The sequence below is a fragment of the Gavialis gangeticus genome, unplaced genomic scaffold, assembly GCF_001723915.1.
Source record: "Gavialis gangeticus isolate Ggan-Ray unplaced genomic scaffold, GavGan_comp1, whole genome shotgun sequence".
NCBI classification, from domain to species: domain Eukaryota; kingdom Metazoa; phylum Chordata; order Crocodylia; family Gavialidae; genus Gavialis; species Gavialis gangeticus.
The window spans coordinates 10,200,192-10,211,850 of NW_017729034.1; positions in this window are offsets into that span (position 1 = coordinate 10,200,192).

An 11,659-nucleotide genomic window follows, 5' to 3' on the forward strand; every position below is an offset into this window, starting at 1 on the left:
TTTTTTTTTTTTTTTTTTTTTTTTTTTTTTTTTTTTTTTAAACGATGATAGTAGTTAAGTTGTTTCACTGGTTATCAAGGACAGTGGTACATTCTCCGTCATCAAGACGACAGGATATTATTCTAAAAACTGCTGTAAATGAACAACAATTGTTATACCTGAAGCAAAAAGCTCAAAGGCCTGTGTGACACAAGGGGAAAATTGGACTGGATCAAGGGTGGCCAACCTGCGGTATAAATGCCAGAAGTGGCATGGACAGCCTATGTGTGGCATGCAATAGATGGGAGAGGGGAAAGGCAATACAGTGGCAAATAGGGCAGGCAGAGAAGGGGATCAGAGCAGCATGAAGGGAAGATACAGGGCTAAATTGTGGTACCCACCAAACAGGTCAGCCCCCTCAGGACTAAATCAAGGATGCTCAACCCCCAGCTTGAAGGCCAAAGGTTGCCTGCAGTGCTCCCCCCCCAGGTGAGGAAATTTCTTAGCAGGGGAACAGTTGCAATTAACACAGCCACTCCTCACCCACCGCCAAGGGCCAACCTGTGTGGAAAGTTAAGGCAGAGCTGTGTACCCTCCCCCTGAGGCTGGACCAGGGCCGAGCCACGCCCCCTCCTCCTCGTGGGGCCGGTCTGCCTCATCCCTCTTGGCTCCACATGACGTGGGTGGGTCCCACTGCAACTGTTCTGGGCACTGGATGGGGACCACCAGCCTAATGCAGCCTGCAGACAGACCAGGTTTTGCCCACCCAGCCCACTGGCCAAAAAGGTTAAGCACCACTGGACCAGAAGATTGTCATGGTCTCTGCAGATCAAAAATTATTTATCTATGGGGGAAAAAGCCACAATGTTTACCTAAGCTTTATCAGCACTAGCACAAATGCTGGTCAGAGTTCTGTTAATGCATACAAAATTTCCTAGGGTAGTCAAAGTCAGCAAACCATCTGAACCAACTGAAAAGGTGCTTGCTGAAGCTAAAATTTAAAATGACTGTCAGGCTAGCTCTGACAACCCTGACCACCAGGCTAACGTGCTTACCCTCTCTGTAAATGGGGAAGCAAAATCAGACTGAGGCTGGTACATGTCATCAAGGGCTGCTGAAGTAGGAAAGAAGAATGTCAAGGAGAGGAGCACAGGGCCCAGAATTCAAATTTTTATTTGCTTTCCTCAGGGAAGAGGTTCCTCACCCAATACCAATGCATTATAAGGTGGCAAAAGCTGTAATTCAAACAACAACAGCTGTCAACATTTTGACAACTTCTAAAATATTCTGGCCCACATCTTGAATATAAAAATCTGCAGAGCACAGAAAACATAAAACCTTTGAGTGGTACAAAATTTGCTTTATGTAGAAAAACACCACAATGGTATTCTTAAAACAATATACAGGACCACTCTCAAACAGTAAGGGGACAGTGAACAAACAGACCAGACAGCTTTGTTATACTAATAAGCAAGTAGGACGAAGTGATTTATTATTTACATCTGCTCGTGATAGACAATAAAAATGAATGGGTGGCAAAGCAACTAATCAGGACTGAAATGACAGGTAAGTAATGACTTGGCTTACATATGTCACATTAAAAGTACAGACACTTTCCTTTGTCCAAGACCAAGTTGCTGAAAACATCTGTCAAAGGAGTATCAAAAGGCAAAACCTCCACTCTAGTTATTTCACTCAGTAGTATGGGAATTCACCAGCCTTTAGGGGAGTCGCATAACAGACTCTTTTTGTAGGGTTTTGTACTGTAGGTAAAACACTGGAAAAGAGGGATCTCGTATAGGTCTAGCAAAAGTCTCATAATAAACTTTAGATTCACTATCAGGAGTCCTATTAAGGCTCTGAATACTGAGTCATCAGAATACAGTTTGCCTTTCTAGAACGCAAGCTGCCACAGTTTCTGTCATTAAGGATGAATGCCTAAGTGGCAAAACACGACAGAACATCTAGAAGGAAGGTCAGGCAATTTACGTCAGTCCTCTCCAGTGTGAATACCTTTACTCTGAACCACCCTGCAGAAAGCCAATGTCAGAGGAAAAGAAAAGATGGGAAGACGTTGCTATATCTAGCTAATCCATCTGTCACTCAGAAGGAATGATTCACTCTTTACCAGATTTCACACATACACTTAAGTGAACACACACCAGTATTAAGCAACAAGCATTTTCTGAAGCTCATCCATGGCTCTTGAGGCAACCTCTTTCCCCCCACCCCAGTAACTTTGTATAAGGATCCTATTGGAGAAAGCACCTCCTCAGAGAAATTCAAACAGCCTGGCTTATGATGCCATCACAAACCTAGACCAACACACCAATTTGTGTATGGCAGGCTGGGGAAGGAAGGAGAGGAAGCTGCTACTACTCCATGAAATGATCTTAAAATAGAAGCAGGAGGCAAGGATTTCTTAGTGTGATATCTTTTATTGGTTCAACTATGTAGTCAGGCTAAAGTTAGAAAAACTTTCAAATTCAAGGCATTAATTTATCAGGCCTCTGACAAAGAATATCTTGTGTTCAAAACCTGTCTAACTTTATCTTGACTATGTAGTTGGGCCAATAGAAATATATCACCCTAAGAAATCCTTGCCTCACAATTTCTGGACAACCGCAGCTACAACATCACTCTTATGCTACCTTAAAATAGAAAGTATTTTCTTTCAAGACTAAGTCATCTACAAATTTAAGTTTAGGTTCTGCTTTGGAAAATGTGGAAACATGCAATTAAGGTCCTTCAAACACCGGCAGTTTATGCAGTACCATCAGCAGCCAATACTGCATTCTTTGTAACAGGTTATTTTTAGAGGAAGTGTCCCTATCCATCCCCCCCCCCCCCCCCCCCACTAACCTGATCACAACCCATTACGAATATGATTAAAATACTTTTATAAAAGAGAGGGAGGGGGTATACTGAAATTGGATACAGCAACAGCATTTGTTCTGCAGGAGCTAATCATTGGTCTTTCAAGTTACATAGATCATGAAATAAAGGCAAGACCCACAAAACTGGCTATACATGAAGCCTTTGGAAAATACATAGGAGTGATAAAACAGCAAAGGAAAGGCAGTTCAAAGCAAAAGGAAAGTACACCTTACTGAAGACCAGATAGGTCCCTGAATGACTGTAGGGTTGACAGGTCTGTGCAGTTACTGCACAGTTAGAAGTAAAATGTTGTGGATGTGGTTACTAATGAAATTCACTTGTATGCCCTGTGGTCAAATAATTAAAAAAAAAAAAAAGACCCTCCCCACCCCACCCCCACACACAAATGATCTCAGGCAGCATTTCAAGAAGCAAAGCTAACCATGCTGGGGTTATCTTAAGGACATGGGCCCAATTCTGCAGCATCTTGCAAACAGTAAAAAAAGACCAGTTCCTTCCAAGAAGAGCTCAGTCTAGGTAAGAAAAAAAATGGTAAGAGATGGAGAGAGAGAAGGGGGTGCGGAGGAAAGACAGAAAAAGTAAAATAATGCAGCAACACTGATCAGCACGATTCTCCGCACCTGCAGGCTAACCTTTAAGTCTGTGGCATTTTCAAACAACATTGCTAGTTATGAGATATAAAATTCAAGGCGTTCCCACTCCACCTTACTGTCTAGCAAAGCATACATCTGGAGGGAATACATCTTTACGTGGAAGCTTCCTCAGTTTTTCCTCAATGTTCAGACTCTAAGGTACATGTGGGGCTGACAAACCTGGTCAGAGCTTAGACCTTGTCCATAGATGAAAGCAGCACCGGCATGATTTATTTTTTTCTATCAAGCATTGCCACAAGTCTGCTCACAAGTGGTCTTTTTGGTTTCCCCCTCACTCTGTTCTGAAGCAAACCCTTGTGTAACAGACCGCACTGTTTCAAAAGGAGCTATAGCACAAAAGCTTCATGTGCAAACACCCTGTTCCAAAAGCGTGCACCACTTCAGTTACTCTTTCCATAACTCTCACCCAACGTACTCAAATGGGTCTATCTTGCTGCCTTTGCATATTCTACTGTTCCATGGTGATCCCAAATGAACATCACCTGGCCCTGTTTCAATGTTGCTGGTTTACACCCAAGAATATCTACCTGCAACAAGTGCTCATTACATGTATGTGGATCCAGGGTCCACTAACTGGTTAGGCCCTAGCCTTCAACAGTTGTTCCCCTCACTCCCCCCACCCCTGCAAAGGAAGGCATGAACTCATCCCTCTCTGGAGATGGGTCTGTCCTTGTCTCTTCAGTGGTCACTGGGATGTTTGCAGTGGTCATTAGAGAAGGCAGAAAGAGAGGCACCTCCTAACATTCTTCAGTACCACCTAAGTCAGGGAGTTGCAGCAGAACTCCAAAACTGCCCCTGTCACTATTGTTGGCGAGGTGGCAGGTACACAAGCATGCTGGACAGAATGCCAGCTTAGGGGGTGGCCACACAACCCTGATTTGTGAGTGGACCCTATTTCCTAATCGTTTACACAACTTTGCAGTAATCCTCTACGATACCAAAAAAGCCTTCCAGCAGTACAAGTAACGTGGAATCTGCTTCCAGGAACCTAATAAACTAGCACATTCACTTGAGTAAGTGTGACTGCCAGAAAGATACTGCAGCACCTCACAATGACAAATCCACCAATAAATAGTGTATTCCCTTGTGGAATTTCTGAAGCACCAATAACCAAGTACCTGATGTCACCTGCGTAAGCCATTTTATGGTAACAAGTAGTTTCTGATAAGCTGCCCAGAGAAGAAGTAGTTTGTTCATTGCTGACTGCTTCTGCTCCATTTCAAGTCAAAATTCAATTTATTTCAGGCTTAAGTTAATTAAATGAACAGTCAGAGGTACTCTAGTCTGCCCTTCAGACCTGGGACCATCCTTTCACCAGCATATTCATCCTCTCCATTCATTATAAGCTTCTACCACTAAAAAAAAAAAAAAAAACAAACACTTAAAGAACCTAAAGTAGCATTTAAAAATAGCCAAAATTAGGTACAGTTTAATGAGCACTTGCCAAGGATGGGATACAATTAAAGGATTCTGCATTCTCTTCTGGAAATGAATGAGTAACGTTTACAATCCAGAACCCTACAGACCAATCCAGAACAAGCCTGAACACCTTCAAGAGCAAATTGGATGCTTATCTTGCTGGGATCCTATGACCCCAGCTGACTTCCTGCCCTTTGGGCTGGGGGCTGAACTCGATGATCTTCCGAGGTCCCTTCCAGCCCTAATGTCTATGAAAATCTATGAAATCAATATGCTAGGCCAAGTCTCAACCTTTCTAGGCTCAAGACATCCCTTGGAAAATACCTTGAGCTCTTAGGTGTTCACTCATTTTTTTTTGACTAAAGAAAAAGAGAGCAATTCTTCTGTTACAAAGAATTTAGAAAGACCATAACAGGTCAGAATCTGAAGGCTTTGAGCTTTCTGCTTCATATGCAACTGTTGTAGCTGAACTATAGCAGATTTTAGAAAACATTCCCAGACAGCCAGGCAACAGGAAAGCATGGTGCCTGAGCTGGGAGTGGGCTGACGGTAGGGACTGGAGAGGGCTGTGGCAACAAATAGCTGGCAAGAGCACAGCCTAGTTGGCCTGTCAAACCCAGGACATCAGTCAAGGTTCAAAGAGACTGGGAGACTAAGCTGGCCATGAAGTTCTTCTCTTCCCTGGCATTTTCTTATGCGTGCAGTGGAGAGGAAAAGTCCTACACTTTTAGCCAACCTTGCAAGATACAGGACACATGGGAGGCATTGTGAAAAAACTCACAACCAAAATGAAAGGACTGAACAACAACATAAAGAACAGACTCATTTGCCCCAGTATTTTAAATTATGAGTTGTAACTGCATGGGATGGGAACAAAGAATATTTCACAGAAGCAGATTAAATTACAAGGCTGAACAATTTGGGCTTCTCGCTACAGAAGCTGGTCCTGATGCGCACCAGAATATACAAAGCCCCAAGGACAGGCAGCTGCCCAGGAAAGGGTTTGGCAGTCTGCTGATTTAATGACAAACCAGCATGGGTTAAGATTCTAGTTCAGTTAAGAGGAGGATGTTGGCAGCAAAGGTAAAAATTTGCTGATAGGATCCCTGCTGATCACATCCCAAAAGCTACTTCAAGGAAAGAGCTGCTGTTTCAGAAGAGCTGAATTTACCAGCTTTCCAGAATCACCTTGCCTGGATGCCTTTTACTAATTAACAGCACAAGAAAACAATATGAAACTATCATAATTTTAAGTCACTTAGAAGACTAGGCCTCATTCACTTGTGGAAATGAAATGTAAGCCTGAAGCTTGTAAAATTGTTCGTCAGGGGAAAGTTTACCAGTACAGGAAACATGCTATAGTTTAATCAGTATAAACCCTTGCATAGGCACATTTATTCTGAGGAGTGCAGCTGTATTGGTTTAAATTCACACCTTGAGCTTATACAGATATGCTCTGTATGCTATTTGTTAGCTCTGACTACTATAACAACTTCTACTTGAGCAGGATTTGTTTCCAGTAAATTGGAAAGAAACATTCCAAAACATTTTACCTTGACAGGGAGATTTTAATATAATATAGCAGTTTTTCTCAATATCTGTAGGTTTACGGCATCCCTCCAAAACCTCTGTCCAGTCCTTGAACAACAGAAACTAGGCCCCACTGACTCTAAAAAGAGTTCAATGAATCTCTTCAAAGTGCCTGGGAGTTCAGGCCCTCAAAGGAGCTTCTTATCCTGCACAGAACCACTAGAATATACAGGTGTGCAGGCAAGAACAGGGGGAGCAAGTGACCCATAAATAGAGACCTACCTAATTTGCAGGAGACTCCCCCCAGTTTTGAAGGCAGAATGAAGGACCAGGCAACCATTACACGGGCAGAGCACAGTGGCCCCCCCAACCCCCCCCCGACACTGATTGACTAAGGGGCTCCAGTGGCCATGCCCCTCACTGCTGATTGGCTGAGGGTTATCTGCTATGCAGCCCCGCCCCTCAACACTGATTGGTGGAGGGGGTAGGGCCACATGACAGGCAGCCCTCCTCACAGCCAATCAATGGCGAGAAGCAGCAGCCATCTTGCTAGTAGCCCATCAAGCAGGTAGGCCCCCCTCCCCGCTCCCCGCCATGAGCTGCTGCAGCTCTGTCCCATCCACCACCACCCCAGCGAATTTTGCAGGAAATGCCAGTTTTCACAGGATCCACAAAGTCCATGAAATCCTAAATTTGCTAGGTCCTTACCAGTAAGTCACTGAAATATATCTAGAATGAAGTTTCTCAGTAGGAAATGCTTCAGTTTGGCAAGAAATAGCTGGGGTTTTCAGCATCAGCTACACTAGATTCAAATGTGCCACGACTTTAAAAAGACTAAGTGTCTGAGTTACCTTTAATGATCCATTTAGATCTTTTATGCCATTTGGGATAGTCTCGCTTCAGGATTAGCTGAAGGGAATTACGAAGTTTTATTTCCCCTCCTCCCCCCAACTTCTAGTCTCAACACCTTGCTTAATAAATGGCAGACAGGGTTCTTTGGGTAAATCAAATATCTGTTATTATACCAACTCAAACAGGTGGAAAAATCCTTCTTAGCAAGCTTTTGGGTACAAATATCCTTCATCAGCCTGAAGAAGCATCTGCAGATGGTTTGTGCTCTTCCTAGCAAACACAGCAAACAAGCAAGCAATTTATGAAGTTCATTCATAGCTTTATAGTTAGATTCTTGGGACTCTGGTGGCAGTTTGAAGGATACAAATGGAGGGAAGGTACTCAAGGTTCGCATCTGATTAATACCTAGGAAGGGGGTGGATAGCACGCTCTTTTTTTGAGCACTGCTTTGTTACACAAATTAGTTACATTTGGAGTAACTTCAAGCTGCAATGCCCTGAAAGCCAATTACTGCAGCAAATGTGCCTCCCACCTGCCAGGATTCATCCCCCTCTTCCCCCGCCCCCAAAAAGAAGGGACAATTCTGCCCAATAAGATTTTCTTCCAAGAGAAACTAGACATTCCAAGATACAGAGGAACCAAGCCATCTCTTATAAGAGATACAAATCTTACTGGGCAGAATTGTCACTTCTTTTTAAATACATTTTTCCAAAATAAAATATTTATACTTGTCCTGACTTTTAAGAGATCATTGGAGCTAAACTGTTCTCAGTGGTGGCAGACAACAGAACAAGAAGCAATGGTATTATGTTGCAGCAAGGGAAGCTTAGGTTAGATAGTAGGGATAATTGTCTCACTAGAAGAGTAGTAAAGGAGCATAGTAAATTTATATCTAAAGAGTTGGCTTGGTCCCTCCATACTGTGGAATGTATAGCTTCCTATAGATATAGATATATATGGGAAGCTAGACATTCCAAGGTGTGTGTATGTATGTAATATATAAAATTAGCAAGTCAACATTGTCAGAAGCCCATCTCTCAGAGAGCATCTCTTGCAGGTTTATTCAGGTGTTCCAGAAGCACCCAAAACCAAGAAGGATATAAAAACAAAGTTCACACAAGAACATGATATGAAAGTGAAGCACAAGCCTTTCAATAAAGTTATTTTAAATCTGAGAAGACAATTCACACTGAAGCGACAACAGAAGCACTACAAAGATTTGCTTAGGCAGTATTTGTTTTCCCTTTCCTGCCATGGAAAGCATTTGTTTTTATTAAGAGTCTTCTCTCCCAACCCTGCTTCTCTCATTTAAGCCTGAAGAAAAGTCAAAATGGCCCTACTTCCAAATGAATGAAGAGGACATCACAAATCCACCACAAGGGCTTCAAGGTAAGGCTCAAAAAATACAGGCAGTGAGGAGAGAACACTTGAATAAAATTTGGCAACATGAAAATAGGAAAAAATTCTAGAGAACAAAAAGTAAAAAATAAAAATGTTAGTAGTTTTTATGCACAGAAGCCATATTACAAAATAATAAAATATAAACTGTATAATGAGGTTATACATTTCACACACCTGCACTTTCCTTAATATGAACATTCCTCTAATAAATGAGCACTACATTTATGTCCCAAAATTAAAATTAGAGTTAGTCCTTTGCAGATAAAAGGATAAGTTCAGAATTGTCTTCCACTGCACCTATGCTAATCACAAACATCTCCTCTGTTCTAGATGTTTAATAAAGAATATGTAGCTTTAGCTTCATAAGCAAATAATGGAAAAAAGAGCTTTTGAAAAATATTTGGTTCATAATTTGTTTTTAAAATTTAGAGCTGGCATTTTTTATTTTTTAGAATTGTGCAGTATTAAACAGCTTTTAATGTTAAATTAAACAGCTATGAAATGAAAGTATTTTTTAAAGATGGATCATTTGCTTTACATTTTTATTTTAGTCAATTACTCCATTTAGCTTGTCATAATCAATAAAAGGTTAAAAACTAAGGCTGTAGTTTTTACACTACTGAAAGCAATGCCAAAGCTGGGGAAGAACCTCAGCAAAGCCACTTTATAAACATGTTACTCATAACAAAGGAAAAACTGACTCCAAACATTCTGCTAATTTAACTAATTTTCATATAAAATCAAGTTAAAGCAGCAGCATTCACACAAGATTAAATGAACCACACATTTTCATCAGGCCAGTAAGGGATCAATCATTTTTGTTCCACAATCAAAACTTTTCTTCTTTCCAATGCAAAAACAGTACTGATGATATGAACCAGAGGGCAGTGTATTAATTTAATGTTTTCCAATGAAGTGCCATCTATCTTTACTCTCAGTTCACTTGCCAAAAGATTATTTATTTCCTCAGCAATCTTAAGAAACACCTGATTTAGGTCAAGTGGAAACCAAAGACAATCCAATAAACAATGATAGTCTGTATTTTATTTTCAAATCTTCGAGGATCCAAGAACCAGTCTTCATCATTAAAGCACCTACACAGTAGTCCACACATGACAGCAGTAACCTGGGCACTTAATACAGTAACAGGAACAGCAGTACAATTACCATAAGGAAACCTGGCCTTGAGATGAAGCACAGAAAATAAGGGACTACTGTCACATCTAGAAAGAGACTACTTTTTTATTAAGTTTAATAAAACAGCAAATATTTCTATTTAAATTTGGACAGTTCACACTCATACCACCCATACAAGTGATTCTTCACAGGCAAAATTTTTAACTCATATAGTTGAAGTATTGCAATACATAGTGGGGGTGGGGGGAAAGCTCACTGACACTACACTATTTACACTGGCCTAGCTGAGGAGAAACAGAATTTATAGTGAGAATTTGTTTCTTAATTTTCAGGTTCTCAATTCAAGATATCATAACATTTTTCTAAATAAATTAAAACCTGGCAGTGCCTTAATATAATGTATATTATAAATGCCTGAAATAAATTAGAGATAAAGTTCCACAAGATACCCTTACTCCACAGGCAGAGTAAGCTGCTCTTCCTTTCCATTTCAAAGGAAAAAGAGAAGAATATTTAGCATTCATCCCCTGGAACACTACTGCCACCATAGAAGAAACCAGTTCTGTCCAGATTGCTACGATTTAGTCTGCAAAGTTAAACCGAAAATATTTCACAGCAAGAAATCTATAAGCAGAGGTCAGAAGTGTGCCATGCAGTCCATCCCCCAAAAGCACTGAGTCCATTTCTACAGAGACAATGGGCATCTATACACGAACTTGTGGTGGTTTAACTAGAGCAACTGGGCGCCACTCTGAGGTGCCCGCAGGATCACATGTATTCAGTGTCTCGTGCTTCCAAATGGCAGCACGGACACCAACTAAAGCCCATTCGATAAGCTTTTAGTTCAAGTGTCCCCACTACCATTTTGAAACGTGGGGATGCTGAATGTGTGATGCGGAGGCTGCTAGAGCATGCTAATTAGCATGCTCCAGCAGACTTGATTAATCAAGTCTGCTCTGGTGCATGCTAATTAGCATGCGGCAAAGCAGAAGTTTCCATGTGTACAAGCGCTCAATGATGCTAGACCTAATGTAAAAACATATGAAGTGCAGATCCTGAAAAGGTATTTAAGCGCCTCATGCCCATAGATTTCCCATTCACTTCAATAGCAGTGAGACACCTAAATCCCAAAAAGTCTTGCTGTAATGCGGTGGTCACCAACAAGTCAATCCCAGAGGCTCTGACAGTCGATCTCAGTCTATCTCCAGACTGAGATAGACTGTTGGAGGCTCCCTGATCGGGAGCGGCGAGACGCACCTGTGGAGCAGCCAGGGCAGGACAGCAGCGGGACACAAGTGGCTGGGGTGAGCCACGCGCCCTACCACCACGGCCAAGCTGGGTGAATGGGGCGATCCTCCTCCGAGCCCTGCTGCAAAGGAGGGAATGGGGTAAAGGCAGGGATGAGTGGGGGCCCTGGCCGGGCCAGGACAGGGTCAGAGCCAGCCCAGGAGGCTCAGTGACTTGGACAAGGGGGTGAAAAGCATCTTGTACTAATTTGCGGGTGAAACTAAGATGTGGGAACAAGTGGGCATGCTAGAAGAGAGGGACAAGCTACAACTAGATCTGGACAGGTTACAGAGATGGGCAGATAAGAACAGGATGGGTTTCAACACTGACGAGTGCAAGGTGCTGCACCTAGGGAGAAAGAACCAGCAGCATATCTACAGGCTGGGGAACTCCCTTCTCGTCAGTGCAGAGGCAGAAAAGGATCTTGGAGTCATTACTGATTCCAAGATGAATATGGGCCACCAATGTGGGGACGTGGTCAGGAAGGCTAACTACACGTTGTC